The sequence below is a fragment of the Canis lupus genome, chromosome 28, assembly GCF_048164855.1.
Source record: "Canis lupus baileyi chromosome 28, mCanLup2.hap1, whole genome shotgun sequence".
Classification (NCBI taxonomy): domain Eukaryota; kingdom Metazoa; phylum Chordata; class Mammalia; order Carnivora; family Canidae; genus Canis; species Canis lupus.
The window spans coordinates 10349274-10369542 of record NC_132865.1 but is presented as its reverse complement, the minus strand read 5'-3'; the positions used below and the strand labels follow the sequence as shown (position 1 = coordinate 10369542).

Here is a 20269-nt window from a genome sequence, read left to right as displayed (position 1 = left end):
TTCTTTAAAATTTAACTCTCTATTAATACACTATGCATTCACTAGCACACCACTACCATACTCCTGTTTCTGAATAAATCCATTAGCAAATATTTATTGATAGAACACTAATGAATGGCACTGAGGCTTTTGCTGGGGAAATAAAGAAGGAAAATCCTGTTTTCCCTCAGGAAGGATATAAACTGAGGATAAAGGCTATAGATTTTTTAAAAGCAGCATGTTACGGTAAGAACCATACGAAGATACAGTTTACAAATAGGGAATCACACATGGCTAGGATGGTCTAGAAAGGCTCCTGGCAAAAGTCAGATTGGAGTTCTATCTCGAAGGATGCCAAGTTAAAGTGACAGCATGTGTTAAGGTTGAGAAGAGAATATTCAAAAAATCAGCCTTCATTGTTCCCAGATCATTTTATAAAATACGTATTTCAAATTCAAAGTTAGAAACTTCATATGATAGGCAGGTAGGGGGGTGGGGGGTGGGTAGATGGATGGATAGATGATAGATGTATTTTGTTTTTATAAAACTACTAGGGACTTCACAAACAAGACATTGACCTTTCAAGCTCTTTTACTTTTTTGATATGCAGCAAAGTTGTTACAGCCTTTTATATAAAATAACATGATCCAAAATAAAAGTAGCCTATGCCGTAATGGAAATATTCTAGAAAACTAAGTGCTTAGGACTCTGCTAATTCAAAAGGGCAAATGACCTCTACCAGGCGTATGAGAGAAGGCTTCTGGGTACACTCCAGGACACTACAAAGCTGTCAGATATGTTAAAGGGCCTTAGAGAGGCTCTTCATTGTTTTCCAAAGCAAAGTTCTTGGTTGATTTACATCCAAATACCTAAGGTGCTTGCTGAAAATGCTGATATAGATTATCTGGGAAAGAGCCCAGAGATCTGTACTTTTATCAGGCTGAGGTTTGAAACCGCAGAGCTAAACCATCAGTTCACAAAGGAAACTATAGACAAACCAAACACTTAAATGGATTATAAAGAATTTGAGCTCTTTTGAATCCTACTTGTAATTACTTTTGCTTTTGCTGACTACATACAATCAGATCAGGTAAATCTAGTAAGAATCCACAGTAGAATTACCTAGCAGGATTGGGTAACACTTAGGCAAGCAAGCTGAGTGCTACGTTGTAATACGTCATTCAGAATTTAAGAGAACATTCTAACTCAGCCAGTCGCCTGGGCTTATAAGGTATTGAATTTCTGTGCACGGTGGTGAAGGTCTGGACCCCAGATGGAACCCCATAGTTGAAGAGACCTCTAAGCAAGCACTCTGATACGCCACTGAAGATCTGAAGTGTGTAAAGCATTCTGATTGCTATTTGGGGTCTTTATGAACAAGACTGAAAATGTCTCCTTGTTTCTGACACTTTATGGGTTTTTTCCCCCCCATGAAATCCTTTACCCAGATGCTCCCCTTTATCAACCATGCATCTGTCTCTTTTCATTTCCATCATTTAGGCTGAATGCTAGCTGGGGGACCAACAAGAACTTGGGAGACACACTCCCAAAGGTAGTGTCAACTGAATTCATTAGAAGAATACATCAAAGGAAGCAAGAAGATGGCTACTTCATCTGTTTGGTGTGGGCCTATTTGCATGCAGCTTTCAGACACCTGCATCTTGAACTCTGTCAATGTATAATTTGGACAGAGTGAGGGGCATGGTAAGCCATCATGGTTTATGTGTCCTTCAAGGGACCCGGCCTGGGTGGCCTGCTCCTGAAGCATGAATGGCTAGGGCTGCTACAGCTAATTGGCCAGTTCTTCTTCTCAACAGAAGTGGGAGATGGGAGGCAAGGGGTGTGACAGGTGGACATCTCTACTTCCCCGCTGTCCTCTTCATGGGCTCCGGTCTCTCGGTAATAACTGTTCCTCATAGTGATTTTCATACTTACTCTGTTTGACATCTCTCTTGACTTCAGTTATTTTTATTTTAGCTACAGAACTATGCCTAGCTCATTAGGATAATTTTTTCCCCCAGGAGGTTTGACGGCTTAGTTGTTTTTTAAAACACAAACTCTGGGGTGCCTGGCTGACTCAGTCGGGGGAGAGCACTGACTCTTGATCTCAGGGTGATGAGTAGGAGCCCCATGTTAGGCACAGAGATTAATTTTTTTTTTTTTAAGGAACTCTCCCTGTAGTTTGACAGAAATAATTCACATCTCCATGACTCTGTACAAGCTGGTTACCTGTGTCCTCCCTGGTCTTGACTTTTTTTCATCTGTAAAAAGGGCTTGGTAATAATCTATGTCTGTCCAAGGACTGCAGTGAGCAACGATTGAAGTAATGTCTAAAAAGCACATGCATGGCACAAAGGAGACATGCAGTTAAAAATTTGCGAAGTTTCTGGGGTTTCTGTATGGCACTGCAACCTGTCAGATCTCCTTCTGTATCTTCCTATCCTGTTGAACGTCATTTATTTAATTTTGCTGACCCTAATGTTTACTCACCCATCCGGTAGGCTATAAGTTAGGCCACAGTTAGACTAATGACAAAAGGCTTCCAGCCTCACATGGAGCTCTGCGTAGACGCGGCACCTTGCCAGCCCCATCCCCACATCTCTCCCAGTCATTTCCGGGAATCCCAAGAAGTGTCTGATTGTGTGCTCCTGCCACCTGTCCACTGGCTGCCCTCCCCTTGAGGGTGAGGTCTCACCACAGCTTTTGCTGCTTCCCTTGGGAGAAAACATCACCCTCTGCATGAAACAGAACCAGGGTCCACCTTAAAGCTGGAATAGCAGTGCCCCCGTCCGCAGCTCCAAGTTGGAAGGGACACCCAAAGCAAAGCCTAGTGCCACTTGAGGCCCGAACACACCGACAAGAAGTCCGCCATCGAGAAAAGTAGCCACCTGAGTTGTTCGCAGTACATTCTGCAACATGGTTTTCCCAACAGCAGCCAGTTTGCTGCCATGAAGACTTAAGCCAGGTCATGTCGTTTTGTTGGAAACTCCCCAAGAGCTGCCCACCCCACTCAGAGTGGAAACATGTGTCCTCACAGTGATCTCCAAAGCCCTGCATTATGTAACCTGCTCTGGCTCCACTTCTCGCCCACTCACACTGGCCTCCAGGCCCACAGGTCTAGCTCCTGCCTCAGAGCCTTGGTGCTTGTCACACCCCTGAGTGGGAGAACAGGAAGGTGGAGTCCAGATCACAAAGGGCCTTGATGCCATGCTTACTGTTTGAAGCTTGGCCCATAAATTTCACGTAAGTGAGTTGGGGATTGCCTTTATATAAGAGAGAATTAGGACGCAAGGCAACCTAGTGCTCTGCTGCCAGTTTTTCTGAAGTGTAATACAAGTAGGGTTTTCAGATTTAGCAAATAAGAATACAAGACACCCATTTAAATTTGAATTTCAAACAAACTGCATAATTTTTCAATATAATCATGTCCCACATATTACACGAGACATGGTTATAACAAACAAAAACCCTTCTGGTATTTGTCCAAAATTCATAATTCACAAGGGCTTCCCATAATTCATCTGCAAACCTCCATAAAAATTGGTTGAGTACTGGCCTTGAACAAATTATTTAACTTCTTTCAGCCTCTGTTTTGTCATTTATGAAACCGGAATAATCATATCTACCTCATGAGTGGCACTTCAAGTCTCGGGCACACACAGTGTGAGCAAGGAGATTGTTATCATTGCTGTTATCATTATCATCTCAGCTTGCAAGTGAATCTTTCAATAAAACCTCACAACATTTCTAGCAACAATTTCCATATGGAACTTTGTTTCTTTTAAAGCTCTGAAGATTCCAGTTTTTACAAAGCACTTCTTATTTGATAAGAAAGCCTTTGGGAAACAAATGTAATATTCTCAGAAAAATCATACACTGCTTTTATCTTGTTAAATTTTTCTTTGATTTTATACTTGCTGGCTTATTCAATTCAAAAGAATCCCTTTCAAGTCCCCTTCTTATGCTTTCTCTTTTCTTCAAAAAAAAAAAAAAAAAAAAAAAAAAGATAATGCTAACTGTAGCCTGTGATGATATGTGGCTTTTATTTTTAGTTGTTGCTGTAGATTTGCTCTCTGGCTCCTATGATCTGGGCGCCAATGTAATGACAGATGGTCAATTGTAGTTTTAAAAAATCCGAGTACGTGAGAACCCTTACATAATTACATTTCCTATTAGTCATCCAGCCACTCATTCATTAAAACAACAATCCAAAAAAAATTTTAATAAAATAGTAGAAACTTGGTAATGTGCCAGATATTGTTAGTTGCTAAAGATTCAAAGAACAAGGCATAGTGGTTTCTGATTTTATAGCATTCTCGCTGAGTGGAAGAGGGGAGCGCTGCAGCCAGAACAAATAAACACATATTAACCAGTGTGATAAATACAGTTACCACGTGAATCATGACAATAGAGTGTGACAATAGAGTGTAGAGTGAATCTGAGCTGACTTCATGAAGGTTGTGACTCTCCTGCTGGTTCTTGGAGAATGAAAAAGCACGTGCAAGGAACACAAAGAGTTAGATGGCATCTCAACAGGGGTAAGAGAATACAGCGGCGCGGCAAGAACGGCTCGAAAGAATTTGGGGTCTATTGAGAATTTGGTTCTCAGATGGTGGTCCCAGAACCAGCAGCATCCCACCATGTGTGAACTTGTTAGAAAAGCAAATTCTCAGGCTCTGACCCAGACTCACTGAATCAGAAACTCTGGAGGTGGAGCTCAGCAATCTGTGTTTTTTAACAAGCCCTCCAGGTGATTCTGATACCTGTGGATGAGAACCACTGGACCACAACAGTAAGGTTTTCTTTTTTTTTTTTTTAATAATAAATTTATTTTTTATTGGTGTTCAATTTGCCAACATACAGAATAACACCCAGTGCTCATCCCGTGAAGTGCCCCCCTCAGTGCCCGTCACCCATTCACCCCCACCCCCCGCCCTCCTCCCCTTCCACCACCCCTAGTTCGTTTCCCAGAGTTAGGAGTCTTCATGTTCTGTCTCCCTTTCTGATATTTCCTACCCATTTCTTCTCCCTTCCTTTCTATTCCCTTTCACTATTATTTATATTCCCCAAATGAATGAGACCATATAATGTTTGTCCTTCTCCGATTGACTTATTTCACTCAGCATAATACCCTCCAGTTCCATCCACCTCGAAGCAAATGGTGGGTATTTGTCGTTTCTAATGGCTGAGGAATATTCCATTGTATACATAAACCACATCTTCTTTATCCATTCATCTTTCGATGGACACCGAGGCTCCTTCCACAGTTTGGCTATTGTGGACATTGCTGCTAGAAACATCGGGGTGCAGGTGTCCTGGCGTTTCATTGCATCTGTATCTTTGGGGTAAATCCCCAGCAGTGCAATTGCTGGGTCGTAGGGCAGGTCTAGCAGTAAGGTTTTCAAACCTGGGTGTACATAGTATCACCAAGAGTCAGTTTATATATATATATATATATATATATATATATATAATACCAATGACAGGGGCCTCAACCTGTAACAATTCAGTCAGTCTGGGGGTGAAGCCAAAGCAAAAATCCAAAGATCTTTCAATGCATAGCCAGGGTTGAGAATCCTTGAGATAGAGCACATGGTACATGAAGAAGGAGGGCAAATAGGCACTCCACCAAAGAGGAAGTAAGCACATGAAAACTCCCTCAAATCATTAGTCTTCATGAATATGCAAATTAAAACTGCAAAGAAGGACACCTGGGTGGTTCAGTGGTTAAGCGTTTGCCTTTGGCTCAGGTCGTGGTCCTGGGGTCCTGGGATCAAGTCCCACATCGGGCTCCCTGCAGGAAGGCTGCTTCTCCCTGCGTCTTTCTGTGTGACTCTCATGAATAAATAAATAAAATATATATATTTTTAAAAACTGCAAAAAGGTAACACTGCACGTCCTCCAGGATGGCCAAACGGACTGATCTAGTGAAATGTCAGCAAAGAAGCAGAGCACTCAAACTCTCCAACGTGGTTGGTAGGAAGATACAATGTAGTGACCATTTAGAAACGTAAGGCAATTTCTTATAAAACTAGACATAGTGAGCCAGAAGTTCAACTGCTAAGCATTCAAGAGAAATGAAAATATATGTCTGGAAAGTAACTGTGTAAGAATGTCTTAGCAGCTTTACTCAGAATATCCAAAAACTAGAAACAATCCATCAATCAAAAAATGGGTGTATGAAGTGTGATTATATATCCATACATTGGACACTTTTCAGCAACAAAAGGGAACAAGCTACTGATAAATGCAACAATGCAGAAAAATCCTTTTAAAAAATTATGCTGAGGGAAAAATGCTTTGTATAAACGAGCACAATACTGCATGATTGCATTTAAACGGACATAGGTTGCCTGCAGGGAGAGGGTTAAGGGCAGGATTAACTTTCCTGGAATGTCATTCCATTCCTCGGATGAACACCCACACTGAGTTCATTCCTCAGCTCCAATAATGACCCCCTCTAGAAACCTTCCTGATAGTCCCAGCTAGAGTTAGTGCAATCCTCCAGAGCTCACACAGACTTCTGTTAGAACACTCACTTCATTGTTGCTCCTACTTTGCAAAAAAGTCTCTTTCTCCAATTAGACTAAAAGCCCCTTGCAGTCTGGAGGATGTCTTATGGCTTTGGATCCCTCACGCATAGCACAGTATCCCACATATGGCGGGGGGTAGAGGAGTGGATGAGGTGGGTTAGACAGAGGGATGCTGGATTAGTTGATGGTCCTTGACATGCTATGTCATGCTGTATGTATATGCTTCCCCTTCTAATTTGAATACCCTTCCCCACTCTTTATTTTAGCTGGCTGGTTAGCACATCCTTGTCACACATGCCATGAATCCATCCCTGAACAAAGCCACCAAACTGTCCTGGACACATCTGGGTTTGCTTCTTTCTTTTCTATACATATCTCATCATACTGACTTGCTATATTATAATTAGCGATTTCCTTGCTTTCTGGCTTATTGATTTGTGAATTTCTCGGGATTTATTTTATTTTGTAGTTTTCCTTAGTATGGTGCTTAGCTCGTGTTAATGTTATAATTAATGTTAATGAATATTTAAAGAAAGAGAGGAAAATGTTTTTAGCTTCCCTCAAACTATGAGCCCCCTCCTATTTTTTAAGCACATTTTATTGTGTATTCTAATCAGATTGGGTTCTAAACATTACTTTTGTATGCATGCCCTCTGTGATTTAGAGGATTATTATACAAAGCAGAGAAGCAAACAGTTTTCATTATAACTTAGTCACTAGGTCATTCAGGCAGCATTCTGTGCATCTTAAAGGCACTGAGGAGGAACATCAGAAGGAGGCTTAAAACCAACACATCAAAGTCAACACAGCACTTTTGACTCTGTTGTGTTGGTTTTTAGTGGTTCTGTATTATTACCTCCCGTGAGTGATAAAAATGCAAATTTAAAGTCACCTGAATTTAGTTAGCAAAGCTAGGACATCAAGTTATAAAACAAACCAGGAAATAAGCCTCTCTTTCATCCCCAATATGCAATTTTTAAGCCCACAAAAAGCTGAAAGTCACAAGTTCATAAGAATATAAACTTCAGAGAATTCAAAACTAAAGTATGCCCACATAAGTATGTAGAAGCTACGGTTCCACCTGCAGCTGGGACAAGAACATGGTCATTAGCAAATGGGCTTTAGAGTTAGCGGCCTCTGAGATGTGAAAAGTATTGTGGTAGACATGTAATTTCCAAACTGCCTGTAATGATGTCAAAAGGCAGCGTAATAAATCTAGAGTGTACATCCAAACAAAATAACTTATTTTCACCATCCCAGAATATCTATACAGTGGAAAACAAAAGAGGAGAGAATAGAAAGGTTCTGAAACCTTCTAAGGAAGTGAGAGGCAGTCCAAAAAACAAACCCTAAATTTGCAAAAACAAAGAAAAGGAATTGCTTTTCTAGAAATGCTATAATGTTCTAGAGTAAAATAGAGCAATCTGAAGTATTAAAGCTGTCAGATTTCAAAAGCAAGTGATGAAAGTTGTTGGAGAAATAAAACAATCCTACCAGCAAAAAGACCCTCCCCCCAGTACAGAACAGAAAATATGATTTTTGAGTAAATATTCACAGATTTACTTGCACATGAGGTGCCACCAAAGTGACCACAATGCTAGTGTCAAAGAGAAATTGCACTGGATAGAAGTAAATAGGTAAAGAAGACTTTATTCAAGACTATGGCAATGGAAGAGAAAGACCGAACTCAGCTCTGCTGAAACAAAAAACAGCAGAGTTTTTAAGCCTGGGCTGAGTTGGTGGAAAAATACTAGAAGACATTAGCAGGGAGGTTGATCAAGGTGATTAGGCCATCTATGTTAGCTAATTGTCACTTATCCAAGTTAGGCTCCTACCCTCTCAAAAGAGACTGGAAGTTAGGGAGTCCTATATTCTTTGATGAGTAATTTCAAAGGGAAGGCTTTCAGATCCTTGAGAAAGAAATAACTAAATTGTGAAACTGGCAAGAAGCTGAGAAAAAGATTTACATCTCAAAGGGGCAGAGAAAGAATTTGCAAATACAAGTTCTCTTAAGTAAATGCTCTAAGAAAATGAAGGTCAGGGGACTCTAGACAGGAAGAAACCCATCTAGAGTTTAGCCACGCTGGGGAGAGAGTTAAGGCCATGTTGGTCATTAGGAAAAAAATCTTGAGCCTTTTATGCACCAAAACAGAAGAACAATTATCTCCCCCAAGGACAAAAAGCTGACTCTCGTGACAATCTCCTATACAGCTCCAAAGAGGTCTCAGAGCCAAATCCAGAGCTCTCCTTTTACATATGTCAAATTAAATATAAATAGAGTAAGCAGATGCATTATTTGGAAGGGTTATTTCAAGAGAGGATGGGGCTGTTGCCATAGAGAGCCATGACCATAAACTCTGCAAGCATCTTAAGAGTTAAACTAAAAGAGTTTTTCCTTTTATGGAGAGGAATAAACAAAGCTAGAGCTAACTGAATCTGGGGAAATGGGGTTAAAAGGGTGGCAAATTGAATAATAGATTGGGTAATTTTTTACTCTGGGGCCAGCCTGTTTTCTGGGAGGGACCCTTCCCCAAGGGTTGTATATTGGCTTAGGCCAATAGTGGGCCCAAGTTCAGGGTCCCGGAACTAGAAGAGGAACTTAGCTAAAGTTTAGCTAACAAACCATTTATTCTCATGGATCATCACAGATGGAACAGTTCAGCTAATCATTGAGGAGACCAAGAATGGGAATTCGGAGGGTCTGTGTCTGACTGTGTCATAGGTAAACAAGCAGGCATCACTAAGTCTTACCTAAGTCAAATAGGGAAGGATGGGTCTTTGTGGTAAGTCATTTCCCAAAACACAAAGGGTGGAATGGGGGGAGAAGGAAGAGGGTTGTCCTTAACCTTCACTGTTTTTCAGGATTACAGGGCTCAGGTAAAATCCAGCATCACCATATACCCAGAGGTTATCTAGCTAGTGATCTTGGAGTTATGCTACACTGTAAACATTGGAAAATGGGATTAAACCCTAATGGGATTTATCTTTCTGTTGAAGGTTAGAGGAAAGACCCAGATGCACTAGACCTCCAGAAAGACCCTCTAAGAAAAAACGCAAGGGGAAATTGGTCTCTTTGCCCTTTTTAAATGGAGAAAAGCATTTTCATTTACTCTTACAAAGCACCAGATGTAAATTTAGCGATTCAGAAAGGTTTATTTGGGTTTTAGATTCAGATGGGCAAGCCTTTTAATAACTTCAGGACCTTAGGCAAATCACTGACTCTCTGAGGCTTACTTCCACATCTGTTAAAGGAAGTTTTTGCAGGTTACTGAAGGGATTAAATAAGATCATGTTTATAAAAATCTCTGCTGTAAGTGTATGTGTATGGCAAATTTAATCTCTTCCCTCAAGTAACAAAATTTAATGGAAGTGCCAGTTGTAAGAAGTTTTAATAACTTGGAAAGAAAAACATTTAAATGATGTCATTACCATGTTTATACATGTCCCCTTCAACTTTTGTTGTCATAAAATGCCAGCATATTCTATTAGCATACATCAAAATATTCTTGAGAGAATATCTGTTGAACAGAAATAGAGGAATTTGTAGGCTAACAGAACCATTTGAAATCTGAGAAAAGTTACAGGGATTTCAAATTTGGAGAAATTATTTTCATTCCTATGGGGATACTAAGAAGAAAGGAACTAGTCAAAAAAAAAAAAAGGAACTAGTCAAGAAATAAAAGAAGGTACACAATGATCTCATTTAGGAAAAAGAATTTGTCCATTCTTTACTTAGCCATATGTAATCACACTTGACAAATTCTAGATTTTTGTGTTTTAATCTATAGACCTCACTCAACTCCCATCTCCTAACCCTCACCCAAGAGATCTTGGTCTTTTCACACTGATGTGAACACAGAGACTCAATAATTGATAGGCTAGGGTTCCTATCCAAGTGATCAAATGCACATATACACACACATAGGGAGTTCTATGGAATAGATGTGTCATATTCTGGGGCTTAAGGGGTAACTTCCATTTTTCCATTAAGGATGAGTAAGATGCTACATACTGATATCAGTAACATAGGGCTCTTTAAGTAATATATATATATATATAAACACACACACACACATATAGTTTGCTCAGAAAGCCTATTTTTATGCCAGATAGATAAAACCCACACCATGGTTCTGATGTTGTGTAGACATGCAACATTAAATCAAAAAGGTCTTCTAAGATTCTGAGAGGCAAATATTTCTCCTCCTATAAATTATTCCAGAATTCCAAAAGGCACAAACTATTGGAAAGAGAGTCCCAGTGATGTTAAGAGTTTTATCCAACAGAAACAGTTTAACTAGATCCATGTTTTTCCATCCATGCCATTTTTATTCAGGCAACCAGCAAATAGTTATTAATGATTATTATGATTATTATAAGTGATTATTATGCTCAGACACCATTCTAAGCACTGGTCAAAGTCAGTGAATAAGAAAGAAAACGCCTCTTTTAGGGGTGCTTGGGTGGCCAGTCACTAAGTGTCTGTCTCTGGATTTCAGCTCAGGTTATGATCTCGAGGTTGTTAGACTGAGACCCTGTTGGGATCTGCACTGGGCATGAGGACTGCTTGAGATTCTCTCTCTCTCTCCCTCTGCCCTTCCCTGTTCCCTTGGAGGAGGGAGAGAAAGAAAAGAAAAGAAAAAAAGAAAGAAAGAAAAAAAAGAAAAGAAAAGAAAAAAAGAAAAGAAAAGAAAGAAAAGAGAAGAAAAGAAAAAAAGAAAAGAAAAGAAAGAAAAGAAAAAAAAGAAAAGAAAAGAAAAAAAGAAAAGAAAAAGAAAAGAAAAGAAAGAAAAGAAAAAAGAAAAGAAAAGAAAAGAAAAGAAAAGAAAAGAAAAGAAAAGAAAAGAAAGGAGGGCGGGAGGGAGGGAGGAAAGGAGTGAGGGAGGGAAGAAAGAAAGAGAGAAAAAAGAGAAGAAAGCAAAAAGAAAAGGAAAGAAAGAAAGCCAGCCAGCTGACCTCTTTTGGGGATGGAGGTTGCCTCATTCACAGATGGAAGCTTACATTCTAGTTAAAGATTTATGTCCTAAAATGTATTGTTCAATCAGTACATATTTCATAAAACTAATACAATGCCTGAGTATTTATTTTTCTGTGTTGTTGTTGTTAAGCACCCCTTTGTTGTTACTTAAAGTTGAACTTGCCAATTAAAAGGTCTATTTGGAATTCACTGAAGAAAAGAGATATAATACGGGCACCTGGGTGGCTCAGTGGTTGAGCGTCTGCCCTTGGCTCGGCTCAGGTCATGATCCTGGGGTCCTGGGATCGAGTCCCACGTCGGGCTCCCTGCACGGAGCCTGCTTCTCCCTCTGCCTGTGTCTCTGCCTCTCTCTGTGTGTTTCTCGTGACTAAATAAAATCTTTAAAAAAAAGATATGATAGATATTTTAAATACAGGGCCTATTAAGGGTAAATAGGAATATAAGTACAAGGTAAATGTTGTTAACCGCCACTAGTTGACCAGTGCTTTCTAAATTTCTAGCTTTAAGGAGACAGTATGTATTAAAGTATTAAAACAATATGTGAAGTTTTGAAATGCTAATATTTGCACAGCATTTTTAAGAAATGAAGATAATTTGAGCAATTAATGTAAAGCGTAAGAGAACAAAAGAATTTTATTTCCATAAGAAAATAATTCCATAATATGCGAACGCTTTTCTTATGAATACGCTTAGCAAAGCTTATTACCGATGTTTGAAAATGTTTCCATTTTTCTCTAAGCCACACATGAGAAAGAAATAATTCAATGATTGCCTAGTGGGTGTAGATTTTCTTCATTTGGCTTTTAAAGAATCGTTTTAAGTAGAATTACCTCCAGTTTAGGGGGAGACATAAAATTTCTACAAATTGCATTGGTTAAAAGGGCATTAAAAAAAAATGGCATTGTAACCATGGTGATATCATTTAGAGTCATAAAATTTAAGGCACACTTTGTCTATATTCCCGCCCTGGTTTCTAATGCTGCCTTTGTGCATATTAGATGCATACTGTGTTCAATCCTCTGGTGCCTTGTCACTCTTTCCTGTTTTATGGACAATTGTGTGTCAGTGAAGACTCCGGACACTGAAGCACAAACACTTCAGGGGAGTGTGCGTTCATCACATTTGTTTAACCAGGTGAAAATCAGTGTCTTAGACCTTGCCTAACTATCTTTATATTCTGAGAATGCACATGAAGAAACCCCATTCATCCTATTAAATAATGAATGTTGGATTCCTGACACAACAGTGATATAGTCCTTGAGTTTTCTGGCACTACCGTTATATGAATACTAAATTAAAAAAAAATTATCAGCATTTTATTCTTTCCGGATCTGCATATTAGTGATACTTCTTATTTTTCTATAATATTGAATCTATAAACACATCAGAATGCTTAGCTATGTGTTTCTTAACTCTAAATCTAAAATGTTACAAGTAATATTCTGTATGAAAAGATCAGAAGCCATTTCTTAGATAAATCAGTCATTTCATTCATCTAAAGCCTTAAAGTATATTCAAACTACAGGAATTCATTTTCCAACACTATATTTACTGGATAGATTAATAGACGTTTGGGGAAGGGTTAGTTAGTTAGAGATATTCACCTCTCATTGCCTTTTCCAGAGGTTGTTGAACTTAGTGGCCTGAGCATTTTATCTGCAAAATGACTAGCAATTTTTTTTTTTCAAGTTTCAGGCTTTTTTAATGCCCTAAATACAGTTGATCCATTACCGAGTGTGTTACATGCATAGGAATTTACTGATCTTTTCTTTTCCCCCTAGCTAGTTTTAAAGTTACTTAGCATAACGAACTTTAAAAATTCTTCAGAATACAAATAAATGAATAGATAAAAGACTACCTCCATTTGATAAATCATTCAAGAAAAAAAAAAAAAACTTGAGCAAGCTAAGAAAGTCATTAACAGCCATATTTCTGATGGAACTAATGTGATACCTACTCAAGCTACACTGAATCTAATAATCTGTGAGAGAAGAAATGGGAAAAGGTATGAAAGCACTTCATTAAACCAGAAATTGGAAGAAAGGAAAAAAGTGGCACTTCTTTTTCCAATTTTATTCATAGCTCAACAGACAGGAGCACAGTGGAAAAGAGACTAATCGTTTAAATGGTGCTGACCTTTTACAGTTCTTACCCCATATTCTAGAAGTTAATTGCTTAAATAATGCATTTCATGCAATGCATGGAAGTTTTAATCCAGGCAGTATTCGAGGTGCAGAGGCAACTTTCAGTTCACCCAGCTGCACTGTGCATCTTTATCACCAAAGCAGTCAGGGACTATATCTGGCGGTTTCCCTCGCACATTAAAAGTGTCACGGGTGCAAACCCGGCCACCCTATCTGCCAAACCCTACTTAAGGCTCTTCCTTTATAAACCTTCGCTGTCTTTAGAATGGCTCTGAACGTGGAAAAATCACAAGCTCCAGGGTAGCCTGAGATCAAATGCAAGTACAGCCCTTTGGAAACCTGATAAGAATTCTTATCAACACTGGAACCTGATAAATATTTTGGATACCTTATGCATATTGAATATTTCCTATCTTGTCACAATTTTAGGAATACATTTTAATAATGTTCCCTGACAGCTTCTAAAAGCAAACTTTGCTAGCCTGTGGTCTACCGGTCTACCGGAAGTAACATCTACCCCTGCCACTTAAAGCTAAGTGAATGAAACAAGTTTTGGGATCACTCTGGGCCTTAGTTTTCTCAGAAATGTGGGAAAATAGCTCATTTTTAAAAGGCAGAAAGGCTGAGAAAGGATACAATGTGTACATACACACATGCACACAGAAGGAGACACAAAGATTTTTATTTTGTTCCAAGCCAAAAAAAATCTTTTGGCTTTATCAGTGTGATCTCTGCCCTTTCAGATGTGTACAGAAAATGTCCATATAAATTTTCATTTTAGTTGAATGCCTTTGAGAAACCTGTAAAGAGGAAAGAAACAAAAAACTGCAGTTCCCCATAAGTTTTTAAAAGTTGTATATTGTATTTGTAGTAATATTCTGAATGAGTTGTAAATAGGAAGTAGAAGAACAATGCTTATGTCAAGTCCTAACACTACAGTAGAAAAATGGAAGCAATGCAAATAAATGACTTTTTTTCCCAAATGCTAGTGGAATAATTTAAAATAAAGTGTGTATATTGGAAAAAAAAAAAAAAAAAGTAAAAGAGGGGAAAGAAAACAATTATTTTTTTTTTTCATTTTCACTGCCTTCCCTGAATAATGCTGAGCTTTTTTGTATACATAATTTCCTTTATTGCCTAAAATAAAGGATAGCTATTTTTAGAAATAACTGATTTTAGGAAAGCTAAGTAGCTTCCTCAAGGTTGTACTGACAATAAAAGGCAGACTCAAGATTCAAGCAGGGTCTATAAGATTCCAGTACCCTTAGATATTTTCACATATTAGTCCTTACACATTTTATTAATTTTAAATTGTGTGATTTTTTCCATATCTATACACCACTGGTAGTATTTTAACTTAATTTTAAAAATTAAATTGACTTTTTTTAAATTATTTATTTATTTATTTATTTATTTATTTATTTATTTATTTATGATAGTCACAGAGAGAGAGAGAGAGAGGCAGAGACACAGGCAGAGGGAGAAGCAGGCTCCATGCACCGGGAGCCCGATGTGGGATTCGATCCTGGGTCTCCAGGATCGCGCCCTGGGCCAAAGGCAGGCGCCAAACCGCTGTGCCACCCAGGGATCCCGACTTTTTTTTTTTTTACTTAACATAAATGTATCGTTAGAACTAAACTTTAGTTCATTCCAAAAAATGAAAAACCAAGTATCCCTTTTCAGAAGTAGGAGGTATATTTAAGATAAACAGCATGAAAAGACAAAACATTTTTTTTTAGATTCAGCTCAGTGTTTTCGTAAGACAAAAAACCTGGTGTTCCTGCTTCTCACAACCAATCTCTTTCTCTGTACCTGTCTCTCAATCAGTATCTTTCTCTTGTTTAAAAAAAAAAAAATACCCATATTAGAGAAATGTCAGGACTAGCACCAGCAGAAACTTCCTCTTTCATGCAGTTGTTTTGAAATTAGAAAAACACTGAAAAGGATCATTTTCTCACTCCATGAGTCAATGTTTTTACCATGTCTTCCTGTCCAACAGTATCCTGGGGGTTGGCGATTTTTGCATCACTCTGGTAACACGGAGCTTGACAGTGTAGACCTGTACCTCACGCCTGATGAAATGATAACCGATGACATCCTGATTGGCTGTCACCTCCTGCAGCCATGTGCCTTGCCCCATTTTCTATTTGAAGTGGGCAGAGACTCTGCAGGCCACTTGACTTATTAGATTACATTAGAAAAGTACTCGGAACTCTATAGAATTAGATGCCTTAGAATTGATAAAAATGAAAGAACGTTTTCATGTGGTGTATCCCCAGAGCCCTGAGACTCTCGGGAGGAAGGTGGCCCTCTGGGTTAATTCTCACTGTTGGGAAGCCCTCACCTTGCTGCTAGCTGGCACCTGCTTTTAAAAACACCAAACAATTTCCATCACTATAGGGCATTGCCTTCTCAGACTGCCTCATTTTTCATAGGGAAAGTTTATGGTATAATGAAAAGGACACAGTCACGCATATTTTATACACATTTGGGTATTTTTAAAAGGTGTTATTTATTTATTTATTTATTTATTTATTTATTTATTTATTTATTTATTTGTGTGAGAGAGAGAGAGAGAAAGAGAGGGAGAGAGAGAGAGAGAATGCAGGATGAGGGGCAGAGAAGCAGGCTCTCTGCTGAGCCAGGAGCCCAATATGGGGCTCCATCCCAGGACCCCAGGATCATGGCCTGAGCCAAAGGGATCATGACCTGAGGTGAAGGCAGAGGCTTAACCGACTGAGACATCCAGGCGCCCCTAACACATTTGTTTTTGTAGAATAGGTTGATTGTCCACCAAGAAGCTGCTGGCCTCTTGCCCAAATGCTCCTGGGATACTTCCATAAATACCTCCTTTAGAAGCCTGTTATTTTACTCTGGCAGATGTAAGGTAAAGGTTCAGTGTTCCTAGCTAATATCATAGACTATGTCCAAAGGGAAAGGAAAATAAATTACCCAGAAATACTGAACTACATAAGATGAATTTTGCATAAACATTCTGTGTATAGCACAAAACGTAGTTGAGCATTAGCAGCTAAAATATAACAGTATAACTATTCCATAAAAACTGATGTTGAGGGCTTAGGCATGATCTAAATCACCTTAAACAAAGTAGGAGGGAGTATATATAATACAATGTTAAGGAATGAAGCTGCACAGATAAAGCCCTGGATTAGAATCAGCAACAAATGAAAAACTATGTGACTTGAGCAAGTGACTTACCTCTCTGTGCCTCAATTTTCTTATCTGTAAAGTGGAAATAATAACGGTACTTTCTTCATGGTGTTTGTGTGAATAAAAATGGAAAACACTTAGGGGCATCTGGGTGTCTCAGTGGTTGAGCGTTCACCTTTGGCTCAGGACATGATCCCCGGGGTCCTGGATCAAGTCCCGCATCGGGCTCCTTGAGGGGAGCCTGCTTCTCCCTTTGCCTGCGTCTCTGCCTCTCTCTCTTCATCTCTCATGAATAAATAAATAAAATCTTTTTTTAAAAGAATAAAACGCTTAAAGTACTTAAAAAGGGTGCTTGGCATAGAATAAGCCCTCCATACATGTTAATTCTTAGCCAAATAATCAAGCATAAAAATTTTAATGTTGAGAAAAAAAAACAGTGACAAAACTATTTAAAGAAGCCAGACATTTTAAGGAGAAAATTTTAGTTTGAAGTTCTTTTTTAACAACCAATTTACAATTGCTAATCTCCCATTTTAACCAAGAGAATCAGACACTCAAGAGTTTTTTTTCTTTCAGCCACTAGCTAGGTAGGCTTTAATAAAGTGAGGTGCAGAAAAGCATGTGCACATTAGGAAATGATGTTGAGGTGGGGAGGCATGTAGGCCACACAACTTATAATATGCTCCCTCAGCACACAAACATAATAATGCTTTGGATCAAGAGAAAAACATTTTTTGATAACACTTGAAATTGCAATCAAACATGAAGGACAATGATACATGAAATTGGATATGTAAATTCTGAACATGGCATAGTTTTATTTGTATGCAACAAGCAGAAAAATAAGGATTTATTTTTTTTTTTTTACTTGCATATAAATGACACACAAGTTTCAGGTATACACAATAGTGATTCAACAAGTTTATACATCCTGCTGTGCTCACCACTAGTGTAGCTACCATCTGCCACCATACACTGATAACACCATATCATTGACTATATTCCTTATGCTGTGCCTTTATTAAGAATTTTTTAATAAAAGGGGAGCCTGGCTGACTCAGCCGATGGAGCATGCAGCTCTTGATCTCTGGGTTGCAAGTTCAAGCCCCATGTTGTGTGTAGAGATGAATTAAAAATAAAAATCTATTTAAAAAAGAATTTTTTAACCAGATAGAAACTGGAAAGAAAAACATGACTATCAAAAAACATGACTATCTCACCTTTTTTGGTGAGGCTGTAAAACCCATGGGGCTGGAAGAAGTTAACAGCTTAAAAGTAATTATCTATTATCAACAGAGGTTCCCTAAAACACAATTAGTTACACAGATATTTCATAATTAGTGACAGGTGCCATATGTTATTACAAGTAAATAAGATAGCTTTCATATCTTGAGACAAAAAAAAAATCTGCCCTGATTTGAAAAGTTTGAAAGCTTGAAAGATTATAAAGTAATGTATATATGAATTAAGTATGACTTCTACCCCAAAATTAGTGACTTGTCTAATGATAATTTGAATATGCTCTTTTGAAATCACATGCATAGCCTCTTGTCTTCAGTACCTAAACTGCACCTCATTCCTCTGAAATGTATCCGTGTGTGCCAAAGATTGACAATTTCTGTTCCTGTAAAAAATATTTAATGTCATCTGTTTTTAAAAATTGTCCTTAACCTTTACTCTAAGAAAAATAATGTTAATATGAATTTAAATAGCTTGAAGTCTCATAATATTCACATGAAAAGTAGCAACTGTGAAACCTGGTCCAATTATTCTTAGCTTTTACTTGGTTTCAAAATTCAAAATATATTTTATTTTCTGAAATTTGGGGACATATTTGATCCCCATATGTACTGCTGCTAACCAAGGATATTTTTATTTAAGCCATCTCTGTAAACATAAACTGAGTAACTATATCTGGAACTAAATTAGGTTGGAAAAGTTCAGCCATTTAATTGATTTTTTTTTTGTATGATGTATGGTATTTTCTTACAGCATATAAAATAATAAAATTGGTCTTTCTTTTCATATCCCAAAAGGATTCACTTAATGAGAAAAAAAGATATAGAAATCTAGTTACAAAATATTGTCCATCACCTTCTAAAAAATAAAGTTTATTTAAAATTTATTACAGCTATGTACACATATAAAAGTAAAACAATTCTTTGTGACCGAAAATGAATTTTATGTGCTCTTTCACTTACCCATATTTATCTCAGCAAAATAGAGGTTTCTAAAATAGTGTCATAGGTGCCTGCCCAATTGGCTTCCCAGCACTCATCTACCAAAACCCCATTAGTCAAAATGCAGTTCCTGTGGCCCAAAGAAACAAAGTCAGTGGAAATATTCTGCCTAAAACTTCATTAAGATGACTTTAAAATGCTGTAGAAATAATTTAAAACTTCAGATGTACAGTGCAGATGTAAGATGTATTTCTGTGCCGAGTTATACCACACAATGTTTACTCAGCAAAAACTCTTCCTCTTTAGCACACAGCAAAGTATAGTGATCATGAGCCTTCCGTGCGTTATCACAGTCAAATCTTATGAACAGATAATGTTATATATAGCTTTCTGTTCAGGTCCATAAAGTGCGACTTGCTACAGAAATTTCATTATAAAGGAGAGACTTCAAGTAAAAAGTTTGATTTGGGGAAGATCTGTTCATAGAAGCCTTCCAGGAGAGAACTCAGCGTATATTGAATTACTTAATCAATTCATTAAATTAAATCCGTCCAGCTCTTATTTATCTTGATAAATAGAATCATATATCTGACCCTGTTTCTCAATTCTATAATATTTTGTAATAAAAAAGAAGAAAACACAGATAAGTGAGCTGATATCCAAAACCTATTTCAAAAAAGTAACCTACAGAGCATATGACACAATCAGTCATACATAAAACAGATAAAGTCTAATTTCTGATTCCTTCTATGTTACAACTCTGGGATTTTCCATAATCGTGGTAGTCCTAGACACTATAAAACTCTGAAATCCCTTCTGATTCATCCAGGATTCTATAATATCCAGCTTAATTTGAGTGCTAAGAGTATTTTGTTAATACTATTACTAGAAACTATTCTAAAACTTTAAGACTTAAGATTTATTTTTTGAAATCAATTATATTTCTAAAACATGCTGATAAAAAAACAAGAGTTTATTAATAGAATAATAGCATACGTAGTCATCACTTTACTATCTCACTTGATCTTTCAGATCACTTTTTTCAATCTCAAAGTTGAAGCTATTTTTATATTCTAATACTTTGGTGTATACAGCAAGTTTAATTAAATGAGAATTGTTAAATAATGATGACAGCCTTTGCCTCAGCTATTCTGAATGATCACGAATTAACTATACAACTTCCAAAGACTTTTTAAATTATACTACAAGTCAATCAATTTTAATCACATTTTTCCGTTAGACATGAAATGATTTCTAAATATTTCTTCTTGTGGTGCCAAAACT

At 37.7% G+C, this 20269-nt stretch overlaps 1 protein-coding gene across 17 annotated transcripts in view; it reads left to right on the top strand.

Moving 5' to 3' along the window:
* RALYL (RALY RNA binding protein like) overlaps positions 1 to 20269 on the top strand; it is a 708475-nt gene that overhangs the window by 674178 nt on the left and 14028 nt on the right. Inside the window, exon 9 of one of the 17 annotated variants that reach the window (XR_012019940.1) lies at positions 1480 to 1683. The exons of the other annotated variants lie outside the window; for them this stretch is intronic. The gene's annotated coding sequence lies outside the window, so the exon portion shown is untranslated. The remainder of the gene's footprint in view (positions 1 to 1479; positions 1684 to 20269) is intronic. 17 annotated transcript variants of the gene reach the window in all.